The sequence below is a fragment of the Triturus cristatus genome, chromosome 4_2 (assembly GCF_964204655.1).
Source record: "Triturus cristatus chromosome 4_2, aTriCri1.1, whole genome shotgun sequence".
Taxonomy (NCBI): Eukaryota; Metazoa; Chordata; class Amphibia; order Caudata; family Salamandridae; genus Triturus; species Triturus cristatus.
In genome coordinates, this window is record NC_140586.1 from 978,350,436 (window position 1) to 978,372,236 (window position 21,801).

At 41.4% G+C, this 21,801-nt stretch overlaps 1 protein-coding gene across 1 annotated transcript in view; it reads left to right on the forward strand.

The window, feature by feature from the left end:
- The first annotated feature begins 738 nt into the window (after nt 1–738).
- Nucleotides 739–21,801, forward strand: part of LOC146839195 (CD5 antigen-like) — a 418,739-nt gene continuing 397,676 nt past the window's right edge. The window contains exon 1 of the mRNA XM_085603215.1: nt 739–895. The gene's annotated coding sequence lies outside the window, so the exon portion shown is untranslated. The remainder of the gene's footprint in view (nt 896–21,801) is intronic.

Below are 21,801 nucleotides of genomic sequence, written 5' to 3' on the forward strand. Positions count from 1 at the left end.
CATGTATCCCGGTGAAAAAAGATGTTGGATGACTAATCTAAATGTAAGAAAGGGGGCAGGTCTGATGTTCGACTTAGACTCCCTAAAAACCTGGAGGGAGAAAATAATATGTGTTGCAAAACTAATACTACATCTTTCTTTCCTCAATTACAGCTGGCTGGGCATCAAAGTTGTATGAATAATTCTTTTGTGAAGTTGAAGTATTAGAATGGCTATGCTAAACAGGAGACTCTGTAAATGAATAATACTGAACATCAGATACATCCTTACTCTGTGCTTGTATCTAAATAAACAATATGAGAACAGAGTGATTGTGTGTAGTATATGCATATGTGTGTGTTTGTTTCTGCTAGTCTGTTTATGTGAATTAATGTGTTTGTATATGTGAGTATGTGTGCCGTTTTCCTGTTAGCTATATTGTGACTGTGTTTTTGTTTAAGTTAGTATGTGCACATGTATACATATGTGTGAATCTACTTGCACCTTTATATTTTTGTATTGTGTTTGTTTACATACATGGGTGTTGTTTCTGTTTGCCTTCTTCTCTGTGTATTCATGTTTGGGTGTATTTAGAATGGTCCGCATGTGCTCACTTTTAGATTTGTGTACATCCAGAGAAAAAACAAGTCATTTTAACTTACCAAGGAAGAGAAGGCATTATAAGGTGGGTGGAGAGGGGGTGGAGAGCAGGTGGAGACTATACCAAACATGACTATAAATCATCAGTTCCCTCTCTTCAGAGCTACAATTCGATGGATAGAAGGGTTTTGTTCATCACAATTCTAACTGAATAAATATTGTGCTTAAAAGTTGCAGAAAAAGAACTTGCAGAACAGGATTATCCCAGAAGACAAAACACAGGGCTGTACGCTGGACGTACCTGTGATTTTAGACAGTAAGTGATGTTTATTTAACTCTTTGAGGAGTCACCTGTGTTTGAAATTGTAAACTCTACACAGTTTGTGTAAATCACTCTCCGAGGAGTCACCTGTGTTAGAGATTGTAAACTCCAGGCAGTTTGTGTATTTTACTCTCTGAGGTTTCTCCTGTGTTAGAGATTGTAAACTCCAGGCAGTTTGTGTATTTCACTCTCTGAGGAGTCACCTGTGTTAAGAGATTGTAAACTCCAGGCATTTTGTGTATTTTACTCTCTGAGGAGTCGCCTGTGTTAGAGATTGTAAACTCCAGGCAGTTTGTGTATTTTATTCTCTTCGGGGTCGCCTGTGTTAGAGATTGTAAACTCCAGGCAGTTTGTGTATTTCACTCTCTATGGAGTCGCCTGTGTTAGAGATTGTAAACTCCAGGCAGTTTGTGTATTTTACTCTCTGAGGAGTCGCCTGTGTTAGAGATTGTAAACTCCAGGCAGTTTGTGTATTTTACTCTCTATGGAGTCGCCTGTGTTAGAGATTGTAAACTCCAGGCAGTTTGTGTATTTCACTCTCTATTGAGTCGCCTGTGTTAGAGATTGTAAACTCCAGGCAGTTTGTGTATTTCACTCTCTATGGAGTCGCCTGTGTTAGAGATTGTAAACTCCAGGCAGTTTGTGTATTTTACTCTCTATGTAGTCGCCTGTGTTAGAGATTGTAAACTCCAGGCAGTTTGTGTATTTGACTCTCTGAGGAGTCACCTGTGTTAGAGATTGTAAACTCAAGGCACTTTGTGTATTTTACTCTCTATGGAGTCGCCTGTGTTAGCGATTGTAAACTCAAGGCAGTTTGTGTATTTTACTCTCTATGGAGTCGCCTGTGTTAGAGATGGTAAACTCCAGGCAGTTTCAGTATTTTACTCTCTATGGAGTCGCCTCTGTTAGAGATTGTAAATTCCAGGCAGTTTGGGTATTTCACTACCTCAGGAGACAGCTTTGTTTGAGATTGTAAACTCCAGGCAGTTTGTGTATTTTACTCTCTGAGGAGTCGCCTGTGTTAGAGATTGTAAACTCCAGGCAGTTTGTGTAGTTTACTCTCCATGGAGTCGCCTGTGTTAGAGATTGTAAACTCCAGGCAGTTTGTGTATTTTACTCTCTATGGAGTCGCCTGTGTTAGAGATTGTAAACTCCAGGCAGTTTGTGTATTTCACTCTCTGAGTAGTCACCTGTGTTAGAGATTGTGTACTCCAGGCAGTTTGAATACTTCACTCTTTGAGGAGACAGCTGTGTTAAAGATTGTACACTCCAAGCAGTTTGTGTATTTCACTCTCCGAGGAGCTGCCTGTGTTAGAGATTGTACACTGAAGGCAGTTTGTGTATTTCACTCTCTATGGAGTCGCCTGTGTTAGATATTGTAAACTCCAGGCAGTTTGTGTATTTTACTCTCTGAGGAGTCGCCTGTGTTAGAGATTGTAAACTCCAGGCAGTTTGTGTATTTTACTTTCTATGGAGTTGCCTGTGTTTGAGATTGTAAACTCCAGGCAGTTTGTGTATTTTACTCTCTATGGAGTCGCCTGTGTTAGAGATTGTAAACTCCAGGCAGCTTGTGTATTTTACTCTCTATGGAGTCGCCTGTGTTAGAGATTGTAAACTCCAGGCAGTTTGTGTATTTCACTCTATATGGAGTCGCCTGTGTTAGAGATTGTAAACTCCAGGCAGTTTGTGTTTTTTACTCTCTATGGAGTCGCCTGTGTTAGAGATTGTAAACTCCAGGCAGTTTGTGTATTTCACTCTCTAAGGAGACGGCTGTGTTAGAGATTGTAAACTGAAGGCAATTTGTGTATTTCACTCTCTATGGAGTCGCCTGTGTTAGAGATTGTAAACTCCAGCCAGTTTGTGTATTTCACTCTCTATGGAGTCGCCTGTGTTAGATATTGTAAACTCAAGGCAGTTTGTGTATTTCACTCTCGGAGGAGTTGCCTGTGTTAGAGATTGTAAACTCCAAGCAAGTTGTGTATTTCACTCTCTGAGTAGTCACCTGTGTTAGAGATTGTGTACTCCAGGCAGTTTGAATACTTCACTCTCTGAGGAGACAGCTGTATTAAAGATTGTACACTCCAAGAAGTTTGTGTATTTCACTCTCTGAGGAGTCGCCTGTGTTAGAGATTGTAAACTCCAGGCAGTTTGTGTATTTCACTCTCTATGGAGTCGCCTGTGTTAGAGATTGTAAACTCCAGGCAGTTTGTGTATTTCACTCTCTATGGAGTCACCTGTGTTAGAGATTGTAAACTCCAGGCAGTTTGTGTATTTCACTTTCTATGGAGTCGCCTGTGTTAGATATTGTAAACTCCAGGCAGTTTGTGTATTTCACTCTCTGAGGAGTCACCTGTGTTACGAGATTGTAAACTCCAGGCAGTTTGTGTATTTCACTCTCTATGGAGTCGCCTGTGTTAGAGATTGTAAACTCCAGGCAGTTTGTTTATTGTTCACTCTATGGAGTCGCCTGTGTTAGAGATTGTAAACTCCAGGCAGTTTGTGTATTTCACTCTATATGGAGTCGCCTGTGTTAGAGATTGTAAACTCCAGGCATTTTGTGTTTTTTACTCTCTATGGAGTCGCCTGTGTTAGAGATTGTAAACTCCAGGCAGTTTGTGTATTTCACTCTCTAAGGAGACGGCTGTGTTAGAGATTGTAAACTGAAGGCAGTTTGTGTATTTCACTCTCTATGGAGTCGCCTGTGTTAGAGATTGTAAACTCCAGCCAGTTTGTGTATTTCACTCTCTATGGAGTCGCCTGTGTTAGATATTGTAAACTCTAGGCAGTTTGTGTATTTCACTCTCTGAGGAGACAGCTCTGTTAGAGATTGTAAACTCCAAGCAAGTTGTGTATTTCACTCTCTGAGGAGTCGCCTGTGTTAGAGATTGTGTACTCCAGGCAGTCTGTGTATTTCACTCTCAGAGGAGACAGCTCTGTTAGAGATTGTAAACTCCAAGCAAGTTGTGTATTTCACTCTCTGAGGAGTCGCCTGTGTTAGAGATTGTGTACTCCAGGCAGTTTGTGTATTTTACTCTCTGAGGAGTCGCCTGTGTTAGAGATTGTAATTTCCAGGCAGTTTGTGTATTGGACACTCTGAGCAGGCAGCTGTTTTAATGATTGTAAACTCCAGGCAGTTTGTGTATTTCACTCTCTGAGGAGTCACCTGTGTTAGAGATGGTAAACTCCAGGCAGTTTGTGTATTTTACTCTCTATGGAGTCGCCTGTGTTAGAGATTGTAAACTCCAGGCAGTTTCAGTATTTTACTCTCTATGGAGTCGCCTGTGTTAGAGATTGTAAATTCGAGGCAGTTTCGGTATTTCACTACCTCAGGAGACAGCTGTGTTTGAGATTGTAAACTCCAGGCAGTTTGTGTATTTTATTCTCTGAGGAGTCGCCTGTGTTAGAGATTGTAAACTCCAGGCAGTTTGTGTATTTTACTCTCTATGGAGTCGCCAGTGTTAGAGATTGTAAACTGTAGGCAGTTTGTGTATTTTACTCTCTCTGTAGTCGCATGTGTTAGAGATTGTAAACTCCAGGCAGTTTGTGTATTTTACTCTCTGAGGAGTCGCCTGTGTTAGAGATTGTAAACTCCAGGCAGTTTGTGTATTTTACTTTCTATGGAGTTGCCTGTGTTTGAGATTGTAAACTCCAGGCAGTTTGTGTATTTTACTCTCTATGGAGTCGCCTGTGTTAGAGATTATACACTCCAGGCAGTTTGTGTATTTTACTCTCTGAGGAGTCGCCTGTTTTAGATATTGTAAACTCCAGGCAGTTTGTGTATTTCACTCTCTGAGGAGATAGCTGTGTTAGAGATTGTACACTCCATGCAATATGTGTATTTCACACTCCAAGGAGTCGCATGTGTTAGAGATTGTGTACTCCAGGCAGTTTGTGTATTTCACTATCTAAGGAGATAGCTGTGTTAGAGATTGTAAACTGAAGGCAGTTTGTGTATTTCACTCTCTATGGAGTTGCCTGTGTTAGAGATTGTAAACTCCAAACAAGTTTTGTATTTCACTCTCTGAGGAGTTGCCTGTGTTAGAGATTGTGTACTCCAGGCAGTTTGTGTATTTCACTCTCTAAGGAGACAGCTCTGTTAGAGATTGTAAACTCCAAGCAAGTTGTGTATTTCACTCTCTGAGAAGTCGCATGTGTTAGAGATTGTGTACTCCAGGCAGTTTGTGTATTTTACTCTCTGAGGAGTCGCCTGTGTTAGAGATTGTAAACTCCAGGCAGTTTGTGTATTTCACTCTCTGAGGAGTTGCCTGTGTTAGAGATTGTAATTTCCAGGCAGTTTGTGTATTGTACACTCTGAGCAGGCAGCTGTTTTAATGATTGTAAACTCTAGGCAGCTTGTTTATTTCACTCTCTGAGGAGTCACCTGTGTTAGAGATGGTAAACTCCAGGCAGTTTGTGTATTTTACTCTCTATGGAGTCGCCTGTGTTAGAGATTGTAAACTCCAGGCAGTTTCAGTATTTTACTCTCTATGGAGTCGCCTGTGTTATAGATTGTAAATTCCAGGCAGTTTGGGTATTTCACTACCTCAGGAGACAGCTTTGTTTGAGATTGTAAACTCCAGGCAGTTTGTGTATTTTATTCTCTGAGGCGTCGCCTATGTTAGAGATTGTAAACTCAAGGCAGTTTGTGTATTTTACTTTCTATGGAGTCACCTGTGTTAGAGAATGTGAACTCCAGGCAGTTTGTGTATTTCACTCTCTATGGAGTCGCCTGTGTTAGAGATTGTAAACTCCAGGCAGTTTGTGTATTTTACTATCTGAGGAGTAGCCTGTGTTAGAGATTGTAACCTCCATGCAGTTTGTGTATTTTACTCTCTATGGAGTCGCCTATGTTAGAGATTGTAAACTCCAGGCAGTTTGTGTATTTTCCTCTCTATGTAGTCGCCTGTGTTAGAGATTGTAAACTCCAGGCAGTTTGTGTATTTCACTCTCTATGGAGTCGCCTGTGTTAGAGATTGTAAACTCCAGGCAGTTTGTGTATTTTACTCTCTGAGGAGTCGCCTGTGTTAGAGATTGTAAACTCCAGGCAGTTTGTGTATTTTACTCTCTATGGAGTCGCCTGTGTTAGAGAATGTAAACTCCAGGCAGTTTGTGTATTTCACTCTCTATGGAGTCGCCTGTGTTAGAGATTGTAAACTCCAGGCAGTTTGTGTAATTCACTCTCTATGGAGTCGCCTGTGTTTGAGATTGTAAACTCCAGGCAGTTTGTGTATTTTACTCTCTATGGAGTCGCCTGTGTTTGAGATTGTAAACTCCAGGCAGTTTGTGTATTTTACTCTCTATGGAGTCGCCTGTGTTAGAGATTGTAATTTCCAGGCAGTTTGTGTATTGGACACTCTGAGCAGGCAGCTGTTTTAATGATTGTAAACTCCAGGCAGTTTGTGTATTTCACTCTCTGAGGAGTCACCTGTGTTAGAGATGGTAAACTCCAGGCAGTTTGTGTATTTTACTCTCTATGGAGTCGCCTGTGTTAGAGATTGTAAACTCCAGGCAGTTTCAGTATTTTACTCTCTATGGAGTCGCCTGTGTTAGAGATTGTAAATTCCAGGCAGTTTGGGTATTTCACTACCTCAGGAGACAGCTGTGTTTGAGATTGTAAACTCCAGGCAGTTTGTGTATTTTATTCTCTGAGGAGTCGCCTGTGTTAGAGATTGTAAACTCCAGACAGTTTGTGTATTTTACTCTCTATGGAGTCGCCAGTGTTAGAGATTGTAAACTGTAGGCAGTTTGTGTATTTTACTCTCTATGTAGTCGCATGTGTTAGAGATTGTAAACTCCAGGCAGTTTGTGTATTTTACTCTCTGAGGAGTCGCCTGTGTAAGAGATTGTAAACTCCAGGCAGTTTGTGTATTTCACTCTCTGAGGAGATAGCTGTGTTAGAGATTGTACACTCCATGCAATATGTGTATTTCACACTCCAAGGAGTCGCATGTGTTAGAGATTGAGTACTCCAGGCAGTTTGTGTATTTCACTCTCTAAGGAGATAGCTGTGTTAGAGATTGTAAACTGAAGGCAGTTTGTGTATTTCACTCTCTATGGAGTTGCCTGTGTTAGAGATTGTAAACTCCAAACAAGTTGTGTATTTCACTCTCTGAGGAGTTGCCTGTGTTAGAGATTGTGTACTCCAGGCAGTTTGTGTATTTCACTCTCTGAGGAGACAGCTCTGTTAGAGATTGTAAACTCCAAGCAAGTTGTGTATTTCACTCTCTGAGAAGTCGCATGTGTTAGAGATTGTGTACTCCAGGCAGTTTGTGTATTTTACTCTCTGAGGAGTCGCCTGTGTTAGAGATTGTAAACTCCAGGCAGTTTGTGTATTTCACTCTCTGAGGAGTTGCCTGTGTTAGAGATTGTAATTTCCAGGCAGTTTGTGTATTGTACACTCTGAGCAGGCAGCTGTTTTAATGATTGTAAACTCTAGGCAGCTTGTTTATTTCACTCTCTGAGGAGTCACCTGTGTTAGAGATGGTAAACTCCAGGCAGTTTGTGTATTTTACTCTCTATGGAGTCGCCTGTGTTAGAGATTGTAAACTCCAGGCAGTTTCAGTATTTTACTCTTTATGGAGTCGCCTGTGTTATAGATTGTAAATTCCAGGCAGTTTGGGTATTTCACTACCTCAGGAGACAGCTTTGTTTGAGATTGTAAACTCCAGGCAGTTTGTGTATTTTATTCTCTGAGGCGTCGCCTGTGTTAGAGATTGTAAACTCCAGGCAGTTTGTGTAATTTACTCTCTATGGAGTCGCCTGTGTTAGAGAATGTAAACTCCAGGCAGTTTGTGTATTTCACTCTCTATGGAGTCGCCTGTGTTAGAGATTGTAAACTCCAGGCAGTTTGTGTAATTCACTCTCTATGGAGTCGCCTGTGTTTGAGATTGCAAACTCCAGGCAGTTTGTGTATTTTACTCTCTATGGAGTCGTCTGTGTTTGAGATTGTAAACTCCCGGCAGTTTGTGTATTTTACTCTCTATGGAGTCGCCTGTGTTAGAGATTGTAATTTCCAGGCAGTTTGTGTATTGGACACTCTGAGCAGGCAGCTGTTTTAATGATTGTGAACTCCAGGCAGTTTGTGTATTTTACTCTCTGAGGAGTCACCTGTGTTAGAGATGGTAAACTCCAGGCAGTTTGTGTATTTTACTCTCTATGGAGTCGCCTGTGTTAGAGATTATAAACTCCAGGCAGTTTCAGTATTTCACTCTCTATGGAGTCGCCTGTGTTAGAGATTGTAAACTCCAGGCAGTTTGTGTATTTTACTATCTGAGGAGTAGCCTGTGTTAGAGATTGTAACCTCCATGCAGTTTGTGTATTTTACTCTCTATGGAGTCGCCTATGTTAGAGATTGTAAACTCCAGGCAGTTTGTGTATTTTCCTCTCTATGTAGTCGCCTGTTTTAGAGATTGTAAACTCCAGGCAGTTTGTGTATTTCACTCTCTATGGAGTCGCCTGTGTTAGAGATTGTAAACTCCAGGCAGTTTGTGTATTCCACTCTCTATGGAGTCGCCTGTGTTAGAGATTGTAAACTCCAGGCAGTTTGTGTAATTCACTCTCTATGGAGTCGCCTGTGTTTGAGATTGTAAACTCCAGGCAGTTTGTGTATTTTACTTTCTATGGAGTCGCCTGTGTTTGAGATTGTAAACTCCAGGCAGTTTGTGTATTTTACTCTCTATTGAGTCGCCTGTGTTAGAGATTGTAATTTCCAGGCAGTTTGTGTATTGGACACTCTGAGCAGGCAGCTGTTTTAATGATTGTAAACTCCAGGCAGTTTGTGTATTTCACTCTCTGAGGAGTCACCTGTGTTAGAGATGGTAAACTCCAGGCAGTTTGTGTATTTTACTCTCTATGGAGTCGCCTGTGTTAGAGATTGTAAACTCCAGGCAGTTTCAGTATTTTACTCTAAATGGAGTCGCCTGTGTTAGAGATTGTAAATTCCAGGCAGTTTGGGTATTTCACTACCTCAGGAGACAGCTGTGTTTGAGATTGTAAACTCCAGGCAGTTTGTGTATTTTATTCTCTGAGGAGTCGCCTGTGTTAGAGATTGTAAACTCCAGACAGTTTGTGTATTTTACTCTCTATGGAGTCGCCAGTGTTAGAGATTGTAAACTGTAGGCAGTTTGTGTATTTTACTCTCTATGTAGTCGCATGTGTTAGAGATTGTAAACTCCAGGCAGTTTGTGTATTTCACTCTCTATGGAGTCGCCTGTGTTAGAGATTGTACACTCCAGGCAGTTTGTGTATTTTACTCTCTGAGGAGTCACCTGTGTAAGAGATTGTAAACTCCAGGCAGTTTGTGTATTTCACTCTCTGAGGAGATAGCTGTGTTAGAGATTGTACACTCCATGCAATATGTGTATTTCACACTCCAAGGAGTCGCATGTGTTAGAGATTGAGTACTCCAGGCAGTTTGTGTATTTCACTCTCTAAGGAGATAGCTGTGTTAGAGATTGTAAACTGAAGGCAGTTTGTGTATTTCACTCTCTATGGAGTTGCCTGTGTTAGAGATTGTAAACTCCAAACAAGTTGTGTATTTCACTCTCTGAGGAGTTGCCTGTGTTAGAGATTGTGTACTCCAGGCAGTTTGTGTATTTCACTCTCTGAGGAGACAGCTCTGTTAGAGATTGTAAACTCCAAGCAAGTTGTGTATTTCACTCTCTGAGAAGTCGCATGTGTTAGAGATTGTGTACTCCAGGCAGTTTGTGTATTTTACTCTCTGAGGAGTCGCCTGTGTTAGAGATTGTAAACTCCAGGCAGTTTGTGTATTTCACTCTCTGAGGAGTTGCCTGTGTTAGAGATTGTAATTTCCAGGCAGTTTGTGTATTGTACACTCTGAGCAGGCAGCTGTTTTAATGATTGTAAACTCTAGGCAGCTTGTTTATTTCACTCTCTGAGGAGTCACCTGTGTTAGAGATGGTAAACTCCAGGCAGTTTGTGTATTTTACTCTCTATGGAGTCGCCTGTGTTAGAGATTGTAAACTCCAGGCAGTTTCAGTATTTTACTCTTTATGGAGTCGCCTGTGTTATAGATTGTAAATTCCAGGCAGTTTGGGTATTTCACTACCTCAGGAGACAGCTTTGTTTGAGATTGTAAACTCCAGGCAGTTTGTGTATTTTATTCTCTGAGGCGTCGCCTGTGTTAGAGATTGTAAACTCAAGGCAGTTTGTGTATTTTACTCTCTATGGAGTCACCTGTGTTAGAGATTGTAAACTCCAGGCAGTTTGTGTATTTCACTCTCTGTGGAGTCGCCTGTGTTTGACATTGTAAACTCCAGGCAGTTTGTGTATTTTCCTCTCTATGTAGTCGCCTGTGTTAGAGATTGTAAACTCCAGGCAGTTTGTGTATTTCACTCTCTATGGAGTCGCCTGTGTTAGAGATTGTAAACTCCAGGCAGTTTGTGTATTTTACTCTCTGAGGAGTCGCCTGTGTTAGAGATTGTAAACTCCAGGCAGTTTGTGTATTTTACTCTCTATGGAGTCGCCTGTGTTAGAGAATGTAAACTCCAGGCAGTTTGTGTATTTCACTCTCTATGGAGTCGCCTGTGTTAGAGATTGTAAACTCCAGGCAGTTTGTGTAATTCACTCTCTATGGAGTCGCCTGTGTTTGAGATTGCAAACTCCAGGCAGTTTGTGTATTTTACTCTCTATGGAGTCGTCTGTGTTTGAGATTGTAAACTCCCGGCAGTTTGTGTATTTTACTCTCTATGGATTCGCCTGTGTTAGAGATGGTAATTTCCAGGCAGTTTGTGTATTGGACACTCTGAGCAGGCAGCTGTTTTAATGATTGTGAACTCCAGGCAGTTTGTGTATTTTACTCTCTGAGGAGTCACCTGTGTTAGAGATGGTAAACTCCAGGCAGTTTGTGTATTTTACTCTCTATGGAGTCGCCTGTGTTAGAGATTGTAAACTCCAGGCAGTTTCAGTATTTTACTCTCTATGGAGTCGCCTGTGTTAGAGATTGTAAACTCCAGGCAGTTTGTGTATTTTACTATCTGAGGAGTAGCCTGTGTTAGAGATTGTAACCTCCATGCAGTTTGTGTATTTTACTCTCTATGGAGTCGCCTATGTTAGAGATTGTAAACTCCAGGCAGTTTGTGTATTTTCCTCTCTATGTAGTCGCCTGTGTTAGAGATTGTAAACTCCAGGCAGTTTGTGTATTTCACTCTCTATGGAGTCGCCTGTGTTAGAGATTGTAAACTCCAGGCAGTTTGTGTATTTTACTCTCTGAGGAGTCGCCTGTGTTAGAGATTGTAAACTCCAGGCAGTTTGTGTATTTTACTCTCTATGGAGTCGTCTGTGTTAGAGAATGTAAACTCCAGGCAGTTTGTGTATTTCACTCTCTATGGAGTCGCCTGTGTTAGAGATTGTAAACTCCAGGCAGTTTGTGTAATTCGCTCTCTATGGAGTCGCCTGTGTTTGAGATTGTAAACTCCAGGCAGTTTGTGTATTTTACTTTCTATGGAGTCGCCTGTGTTTGAGATTGTAAACTCCAGGCAGTTTGTGTATTTTACTCTCTATGGAGTCGCCTGTGTTAGAGATTGTAATTTCCAGGCAGTTTGTGTATTGGACACTCTGAGCAGGCAGCTGTTTTAATGATTGTAAACTCCAGGCAGTTTGTGTATTTCACTCTCTGAGGAGTCACCTGTGTTAGAGATGGTAAACTCCAGGCAGTTTGTGTATTTTACTCTCTATGGAGTCGCCTGTGTTAGAGATTGTAAACTCCAGGCAGTTTCAGTATTTTGCTCTCTATGGAGTCGCCTGTGTTAGAGATTGTAAATTCCAGGCAGTTTGGGTATTTCACTACCTCAGGAGACAGCTGTGTTTGAGATTGTAAACTCCAGGCAGTTTGTGTATTTTATTCTCTGAGGAGTCGCCTGTGTTAGAGATTGTAAACTCCAGACAGTTTGTGTATTTTACTCTCTATGGAGTCGCCAGTGTTAGAGATTGTAAACTGTATGCAGTTTGTGTATTTTACTCTCTATGTAGTCGCATGTGTTAGAGATTGTAAACTCCAGGCAGTTTGTGTATTTCACTCTCTATGGAGTCGCCTGTGTTAGAGATTGTACACTCCAGGTAGTTTGTGTATTTTACTCTCTGAGGAGTCACCTGTGTAAGAGATTGTAAACTCCAGGCAGTTTGTGTATTTCACTCTCTGAGGAAATAGCTGTGTTAGAGATTGTACACTCCATGCAATATGTGTATTTCACACTCCAAGGAGTCGCATGTGTTAGAGATTGAGTACTCCAGGCAGTTTGTGTATTTCACTCTCTAAGGAGATAGCTGTGTTAGAGATTGTAAACTGAAGGCAGTTTGTGTATTTCACTCTCTATGGAGTTGCCTGTGTTAGAGATTGTAAACTCCAAACAAGTTGTGTATTTCACTCTCTGAGGAGTTGCCTGTGTTAGAGATTGTGTACTCCAGGCAGTTTGTGTATTTCACTCTCTGAGGAGACAGCTCTGTTAGAGATTGTAAACTCCAAGCAAGTTGTGTATTTCACTCTCTGAGAAGTCGCATGTGTTAGAGATTGTGTACTCCAGGCAGTTTGTGTATTTTACTCTCTGAGGAGTCGCCTGTGTTAGAGATTGTAAACTCCAGGCAGTTTGTGTATTTCACTCTCTGAGGAGTTGCCTGTGTTAGAGATTGTAATTTCCAGGCAGTTTGTGTATTGTACACTCTGAGCAGGCAGCTGTTTTAATGATTATAAACTCTAGGCAGCTTGTTTATTTCACTCTCTGAGGAGTCACCTGTGTTAGAGATGGTAAACTCCAGGCAGTTTGTGTATTTTACTCTTTATGGAGTCACCTGTGTTAGAGATTGTAAACTCCAGGCAGTTTCAGTATTTTACTCTTTATGAAGTCGCCTGGGTTATAGATTGTAAATTCCAGGCAGTTTGGGTATTTCACTACCTCAGGAGACAGCTTTGTTTGAGATTGTAAACTCCAGGCAGTTTGTGTATTTTATTCTCTGAGGCGTCGCCTGTGTTAGAGATTGTAAACTCAAGGCAGTTTGTGTATTTTACTCTCTATGGAGTCACCTGTGTTAGAGATTGTAAACTCCAGGCAGTTTGTGTATTTCACTCTCTATGGAGTCGCCTGTGTTTGAGATTGTAAACTCCAGGCAGTTTGTGTATTTCACTCTCTATGGAGTCGCCTGTGTTAGAGATTGTAAACTCCAGGCAGTTTGTGTATTTTCCTCTCTATGTAGTCGCCTGTGTTAGAGATTGTAAACTCCAGGCAGTTTGTGTATTTCACTCTCTATGGAGTCGCCTGTGTTAGAGATTGTAAACTCCAGGCAGTTTGTGTGAGGAGTCGCCTGTGTTAGAGATTGTAAACTCCAGGCAGTTTGTGTATTTTACTCTCTATGGAGTCGCCTGTGTTAGAGAATGTAAACTCCAGGCAGTTTGTGTATTTCACTCTCTATGGAGTCGCCTGTGTTAGAGATGGTAAACTCCAGGCAGTTTGTGTATTTTACTCTCTATGGAGTCGCCTGTGTTAGAGATTGTAAACTCCAGGCAGTTTCAGTGTTTTACTCTCTATGGAGTCGCCTGTGTTAGAGATTGTAAACTCCAGGCAGTTTGTGTAATTCACTCTATATGGAGTCGCCTGTGTTTGAGATTGCAAACTCCAGGCAGTTTGTGTATTTTACTCTCTATGGAGTCGCCTGTGTTTGAGATTGTAAACTCCCGGCAGTTTGTGTATTTTACTCTCTATGGAGTCGCCTGTATTAGAGATTGTAATTTCCAGGCAGTTTGTGTATTGGACACTCTGAGCAGGCAGCTGTTTTAATGATTGTAAACTCCAGGCAGTTTGTGCATTTTACTCTCTGAGGAGTCACCTGTGTTAGAGATGGTAAACTCCAGGCAGTTTGTGTATTTTACTCTCTATGGAGTCGCCTGTGTTAGAGATTGTAAACTCCAGGCAGTTTCAGTGTTTTACTCTCTATGGAGTCGCCTGTGTTAGAGATTGAAAATTCCAGGCAGTTTGGGTATTTCACTACCTCAGGAGACAGCTGTGTTTGAGATTGTAAACTCCAGGCAGTTTCTGTATTTTATTCTCTGAGGAGTCGCCTGTGTTAGAGATTGTAAACTCCAGGCAGTTTGTGTATTTTACTCTCTATGGAGTCGCCAGTGTTAGAGATTGTAAACTGTAGGCAGTTTGTGTATTTTACTCTCTATGTAGTCGCATGTGTTAGAGATTGTAAACTCCAGGCAGTTTGTGTATTTCACTCTCTATGGAGTCGCCTGTGTTAGAGATTGTACACTCCAACAGTTTGTGTATTTTACTCTCTGAGGAGTCGCCTGTGTTAGAGATTGTAAACTCCAGGCAGTTTGTGTATTTCACTCTCTGAGTTGATAGCTGTGTTAGAGATTGTACACTCCATGCAATATGTGTATTTCACACTCCAAGGAGTCGCATGTGTTAGAGATTGAGTACTCCAGGCAGTTTGTGTATTTCACTCTCTAAGGAGATAGCTGTGTTAGAGATTGTAAACTGAAGGCAGTTTGTGTATTTCACTCTCTATGGAGTTGCCTGTGTTAGAGATTGTAAACTCCAAACAAGTTGTGTATTTCACTCTCTGAGGAGTTGCCTGTGTTAGAGATTGTGTACTCCAGGCAGTTTGTGTATTTCACTCTCTGAGGAGACAGCTCTGTTAGAGATTGTAAACTCCAAGCAAGTTGTGTATTTCACTCTCTGAGAAGTCGCATGTGTTAGAGATTGTGTACTCCAGGCAGTTTGTGTATTTTACTCTCTGAGGAGTCGCCTGTGTTAGAGATTGTAAACTCCAGGCAGTTTGTGTATTTCACTCTCTGAGGAGTTGCCTGTGTTAGAGATTGTAATTTCCAGGCAGTTTGTGTATTGTACTATCTGAGCAGGCAGCTGTTTTAATGATTGTAAACTGAAGGCAGTTTGTGTATTTCACTCTCTATGGAGTCGCCTGTGTTAGTGATTGTAAACTCCAGGCAGTTTGTGTATTTCACTCTCTATGGAGTCGCCTGTGTTAGAGATTGTAAACTCCAGGCAGTTTGTGTATTTTACTCTCTGAGGAGTCGCCTGTGTTAGAGATTGTAAACTCCAGGCAGTTTGTGTATTTTACTCTCTATGGAGTCGCCTGTGTTTGAGATTGTAAACTCCAGGCAGTTTGTGTATTTTACTCTCTATGGAGTCGCCTGTGTTAGAGATTGTAAACTCCAGGCAGTTTGTGTATTTTACTCTCTATGGAGTCGCCTGTGTTAGACATTGTAAACTCCAGGCAGTTTGTGTATTTCACTCTCTATGGAGTCACCTGTGTTAGAGATTGTAAACTCCAGGCAGTTTGTGTAATTCACTCTCTATGGAGTCGCCTGTGTTTGAGATTGCAAACTCCAGGCAGTTTGTGTATTTTACTCTCTATGGAGTCGCCTGTGTTTGAGATTGTAAACTCCCGGCAGTTTGTGTATTTTACTCTCTATGGAGTCGCCTGTGTTAGAGATTGTAATTTCCAGGCAGTTTGTGTATTGGACACTCTGAGCAGGCAGCTGTTTTAATGATTGTAAACTCCAGGCAGTTTGTGTATTTTACTCTCTGAGGAGTCACCTGTGTTAGAGATGGTAAACTCCAGGCAGTTTGTGTATTTTACTCTCTATGGAGTCGCCTGTGTTAGAGATTGTAAACTCCAGGCAGTTTCAGTGTTTTACTCTCTATGGAATCGCCTGTGTTAGAGATTGTAAACTCCAGGCAGTGTGTGTAATTCACTCTATATGGAGTCGCCTGTGTTTGAGATTGCAAACTCCAGGCAGTTTGTGTATTTTACTCTCTATGGAGTCGCCTGTGTTTGAGATTGTAAACTCCCGGCAGTTTGTGTATTTTACTCTCTATGGAGTCGCCTGTGTTAGAGATTGTAATTTCCAGGCAGTTTGTGTATTGGACACTCTGAGCAGGCAGCTGTTTTAATGATTGTAAACTCCAGGCAGTTTGTGTATTTTACTCTCTGAGGAGTCACCTGTGTTAGAGATGGTAAACTCCAGGCAGTTTGTGTATTTTACTCTCTATGGAGTCGCCTGTGTTAGAGATTGTAAACTCCAGGCAGTTTCAGTGTTTTACTCTCTATGGAGTCGCCTGTGTTAGAGATTGTAAATTCCAGGCAGTTTGGGTATTTCACTACCTCAGGAGACAGCTGTGTTTGAGATTGTAAACTCCAGGCAGTTTCTGTATTTTATTCTCTGAGGAGTCGCCTGTGTTAGAGATTGTAAACTCCAGGCAGTTTGTGTATTTTACTCTCTATGGAGTCGCCAGTGTTAGAGATTGTAAACTGTAGGCAGTTTGTGTATTTTACTCTCTATGTAGTCGCATGTGTTAGAGATTGTAAACTCCAGGCAGTTTGTGTATTTCACTCTCTATGGAGTCGCCTGTGTTAGAGATTGTACACTCCAACAGTTTGTGTATTTTACTCTCTGAAGAGTCGCCTGTGTTAGAGATTGTAAACTCCAGGCAGTTTGTGTATTTCACTCTCTGAGTTGATAGCTGTGTTAGAGATTGTACACTCCATGCAATATGTGTATTTCACACTCCAAGGAGTCGCATGTGTTAGAGATTGAGTACTCCAGGCAGTTTGTGTATTTCACTCTCTAAGGAGATAGCTGTGTTAGAGATTGTAAACTGAAGGCAGTTTGTGTATTTCACTCTCTATGGAGTTGCCTGTGTTAGAGATTGTAAACTCCAAACAAGTTGTGTATTTCACTCTCTGAGGAGTTGCCTGTGTTAGAGATTGTGTACTCCAGGCAGTTTGTGTATTTCACTCTCTGAGGAGACAGCTCTGTTAGAGATTGTAAACTCCAAGCAAGTTGTGTATTTCACTCTCTGAGAAGTCGCATGTGTTAGAGATTGTGTACTCCAGGCAGTTTGTGTATTTTACTCTCTGAGGAGTCGCCTGTGTTAGAGATTGTAAACTCCAGGCAGTTTGTGTATTTCACTCTTTGAGGAGTTGCCTGTGTTAGAGATTGTAATTTCCAGGCAGTTTGTGTATTGTACTATCTGAGCAGGCAGCTGTTTTAATGATTGTAAACTCTAGGCAGCTTGTTTATATCACTCTCTGAGGAGTCACCTGTGTTAGAGATGGTAAACTCCAGGCAGTTTGTGTATTTTACTCTCTATGGAGTCGCCTGTGTTAGAGATTGTACACTCCAGGCAGTTTCAGTATTTTACTCTCTATGGAGTCGCCTGTGTTATAGATTGTAAATTCCAGGCAGTTTGGGTATTTCACTACCTCAGGAGACAGCTTTGTTTGAGATTGTAAACTCCAGGCAGTTTGTGTATTTTATTCTCTGAGGCGTCGCCTGTGTTAGAGATTGTAAACTCAAGGCAGTTTGTGTATTTTACTCTCTATGGAGTCACCTGTGTTAGAGATTGTAAACTCCAGGCAGTTTGTGTATTTCACTCTCTATGGAGTCCCCTGTGTTAGAGATTGTAAACTCCAGGCAGTTTGTGTATTTTACTATCTGAGGAGTAGCCTGTGTTAGAGATTGTAAACTCCAGGCAGTTTGTGTATTTTACTCTCTATGGAGTTGCCTGTGTTAGAGATTGTAAACTCCAGGCAGTATGTGTATTTTCCTCTCTATGTAGTCGCCTGTTTTAGAGATTGTAAACTCCAGGCAGTTTGTGTATTTCACTCTCTATGGAGTCGCCTGTGTTAGAGATTGTAAACTCCAGGCAGTTTGTGTATTTTACTCTCTGAGGAGTCGCCTGTGTTAGAGATTGTAAACTCCTGGCAGTTTGTGTATTTTACTCTCTATGGAGTCGCCTGTGTTAGAGAATGTAAACTCCAGGCAGTTTGTGTATTTCACTCTCTATGGAGTCGCCTGTGTTTGAGATTGTAAACTCCAGGCAGTTTGTGTATTTTACTCTCTATGGAGTCGCCTGTGTTTGAGATTGTAAACTCCAGGCAGTTTGTGTATTTTACTTTCTATGGAGTAGCCTGTGTTAGACATTGTAAACTCCAGGCAGTTTGTGTATTTCACTCTCTATGGAGTCGCCTGTGTTAGAGATTGTAAACTCCAGGCAGTTTGTGTAATTCACTCTCTATGGAGTCGCCTGTGTTTGAGATTGCAAACTCCAGGCAGTTTGTGTATTTTACTCTCTATGGAGTCACCTGTGTTAGAGATTGTAAACTCCAGGCAGGTTGTGTATTTTACTCTCTATGGAGTCGCCTGTGTTAGAGATTGTAATTTCCAGGCAATTTGTGTATTGGACACTCTGAGCAGGCAGCTGTTTTAATGATTGTAAACTCCAGGCAGTTTGTGTATTTTACTCTCTGAGGAGTCACCTGTGTTAGAGATGGTAAACTCCAGGCAGTTTGTGTATTTTACTCTCTATGGAGTCGCCTGTGTTAGAGATTGTAAACTCCAGGCAGTTTCAGTATTTTACTCTCTATGGAGTCGCCTGTGTTAGAGATTGTAAATTCCAGGCAGTTTGGGTATTTCACTACCTCAGGAGACAGCTGTGTTTGAGATTGTAAACTCCAGGCAGTTTGTGTATTTTATTCTCTGAGGAGTCGCCTGTGTTAGAGATTGTAAACTCCAGGCAGTTTGTGTATTTTACTCTCTATGGAGTCGCCAGTGTTAGAGATTGTAAACTGTAGGCAGTTTGTGTATTTTACTCTCTATGTAGTCGCATGTGTTAGAGATTGTAAACTCCAGGCAGTTAGTGTATTTCACTCTCTATGGAGTCGCCTGTGTTAGAGATTGTACACTCCAGGCAGTTTGTGTATTTTACTCTCTGAGGAGTCGCCTGTGTTAGAGATTGTAAACTCCAGGCAGTTTGTGTATTTCACTCTCTGAGTTGATAGCTGTGTTAGAGATTGTACACTCCATGCAATATGGGTATTTCACACTCCAAGGAGTCGCATGTGTTAGAGATTGAGTACTCCAGGCAGTTTGTGTATTTCACTCTCTAAGGAGATAGCTGTGTTAGAGATTGTAAACTGAAGGCAGTTTGTGTATTTCACTCTCTATGGAGTTGCCTGTGTTAGAGATTGTAAACTCCAGGCAGTTTGTGTATTTCACTCTCTATGGAGTCCCCTGTGTTAGAGATTGTAAACTCCAGGCAGTTTGTGTATTTTACTATCTGAGGAGTAGCCTGTGTTAGAGATTGTAAACTCCAGGCAGTTTGTGTATTTTACTCTCTATGGAGTTGCCTGTGTTAGAGATTGTAAACTCCAGGCAGTATGTGTATTTTCCTCTCTATGTAGTCGCCTGTGTTAGAGATTGTAAACTCCAGGCAGTTTGTGTATTTCACTCTCTATGGAGTCGCCTGTGTTAGAGATTGTAAACTCCAGGCAGTTTGTGTATTTTACTCTCTGAGGAGTCGCCTGTGTTAGAGATTGTAAACTCCTGGCAGTTTGTGTATTTTACTCTCTATGGAGTCGCCTGTGTTAGAGAATGTAAACTCCAGGCAGTTTGTGTATTTCACTCTCTATGGAGTCGCCTGTGTTTGAGATTGTAAACTCCAGGCAGTTTGTGTATTTTACTCTCTATGGAGTCGCCTGTGTTTGAGATTGTAAACTCCAGGCAGTTTGTGTATTTTACTTTCTATGGAGTAGCCTGTGTTAGACATTGTAAACTCCAGGCATTTTGTGTATTTCACTCTCTATGGAGTCGCCTGTGTTAGAGATTGTAAACTCCAGGCAGTTTGTGTAATTCACTCTCTATGGAGTCGCCTGTGTTTGAGATTGCAAACTCCAGGCAGTTTGTGTATTTTACTCTCTATGGAGTCACCTGTGTTAGAGATTGTAAACTCCAGGCAGGTTGTGTATTTTACTCTCTATGGAGTCGCCTGTGTTAGAGATTGTAATTTCCAGGCAATTTGTGTATTGGACACTCTGAGCAGGCAGCTGTTTTAATGATTGTAAACTCCAGGCAGTTTGTGTATTTTACTCTCTGAGGAGTCACCTGTGTTAGAGATGGTAAACTCCAGGCAGTTTGTGTATTTTACTCTCTATGGAGTCGCCTGTGTTAGAGATTGTAAACTCCAGGCAGTTTCAGTATTTTACTCTCTATGGAGTCGCCTGTGTTAGAGATTGTGAATTCCAGGCAGTTTGGGTATTTCACTACCTCAGGAGACAGCTGTGTTTGAGATTGTAAACTCCAGGCAGTTTGTGTATTTTATTCTCTGAGGAGTCGCCTGTGTTAGAGATTGTAAACTCCAGGCAGTTTGTGTATTTTACTCTCTATGGAGTCGCCAGTGTTAGAGATTGTAAACTGTAGGCAGTTTGTGTATTTTACTCTCTATGTAGTCGCATGTGTTAGAGATTGTAAACTCCAGGCAGTTAGTGTATTTCACTCTCTATGGAGTCGCCTGTGTTAGAGATTGTACACTCCAGGCAGTTTGTGTATTTTACTCTCTGAGGAGTCGCCTGTGTTAGAGATTGTAAACTCCAGGCAGTTTGTGTATTTCACTCTCTGAGTTGATAGCTGTGTTAGAGATTGTACACTCCATGCAATATGGGTATTTCACACTCCAAGGAGTCGCATGTGTTAGAGATTGAGTACTCCAGGCAGTTTGTGTATTTCACTCTCTAAGGAGATAGCTGTGTTAGAGATTGTAAACTGAAGGCAGTTTGTGTATTTCACTCTCTATGGAGTTGCCTGTGTTAGAGATTGTAAACTCCAAACAAGTTGTGTATTTCACTCTCTGAGGAGTTGCCTGTGTTAGAGATTGTGTACTCCAGGCAGTTTGTGTATTTCACTCTCTGAGGAGACAGCTCTGTTAGAGATTGTAAACTCCAAGCAAGTTGTGTATTTCACTCTCTGAGAAGTCGCATGTGTTAGAGATTGTGTACTCCAGGCAGTTTGTGTATTTTACTCTCTGAGGAGTCGCCTGTGTTAGAGATTGTAAACTCCAGGCAGTTTGTGTATTTCACTCTTTGAGGAGTTGCCTGTGTTAGAGATTGTAATTTCCAGGCAGTTTGTGTATTGTACTATCTGAGCAGGCAGCTGTTTTAATGATTGTAAACTCTAGGCAGCTTGTTTATATCACTCTCTGAGGAGTCACCTGTGTTAGAGATGGTAAACTCCAGGCAGTTTGTGTATTTTACTCTCTATGGAGTCGCCTGTGTTAGAGATTGTACACTCCAGGCAGTTTCAGTATTTTACTCTCTATGGAGTCGCCTGTGTTATAGATTGTAAATTCCAGGCAGTTTGGGTATTTCACTACCTCAGGAGACAGCTTTGCTTGAGATTGTAAACTCCAGGCAGTTTGTGTATTTTATTCTCTGAGGCGTCGCCTGTGTTAGAGATTGTAAACTCAAGGCAGTTTGTGTATTTTACTCTCTATGGAGTCACCTGTGTTAGAGATTGTAAACTCCAGGCAGTTTGTGTATTTCACTCTCTATGGAGTCCCCTGTGTTAGAGATTGTAAACTCCAGGCAGTTTGTGTATTTTACTATCTGAGGAGTAGCCTGTGTTAGAGATTGTAAACTCCAGGCAGTTTGTGTATTTTACTCTCTATGGAGTCGCCTGTGTTAGAGATTGTAAACTCCAGGCAGTATGTGTATTTTCCTCTCTATGTAGTCGCCTGTGTTAGAGATTGTAAACTCCAGGCAGTTTGTGTATTTCACTCTCTATGGAGTCGCCTGTGTTAGAGATTGTAAACTCCAGGCAGTTTGTGTATTTTACTCTCTGAGGAGTCGCCTGTGTTAGAGATTGTAAACTCCTGGCAGTTTGTGTATTTTACTCTCTATGGAGTCGCCTGTGTTAGAGAATGTAAACTCCAGGCAGTTTGTGTATTTCACTCTCTATGGAGTCGCCTGTGTTTGAGAATGTAAACTCCAGGCAGTTTGTGTATTTCACTCTCTATGGAGTCGCCTGTGTTTGAGATTGTAAACTCCAGGCAGTTTGTGTATTTTACTCTCTATGGAGTCGCCTG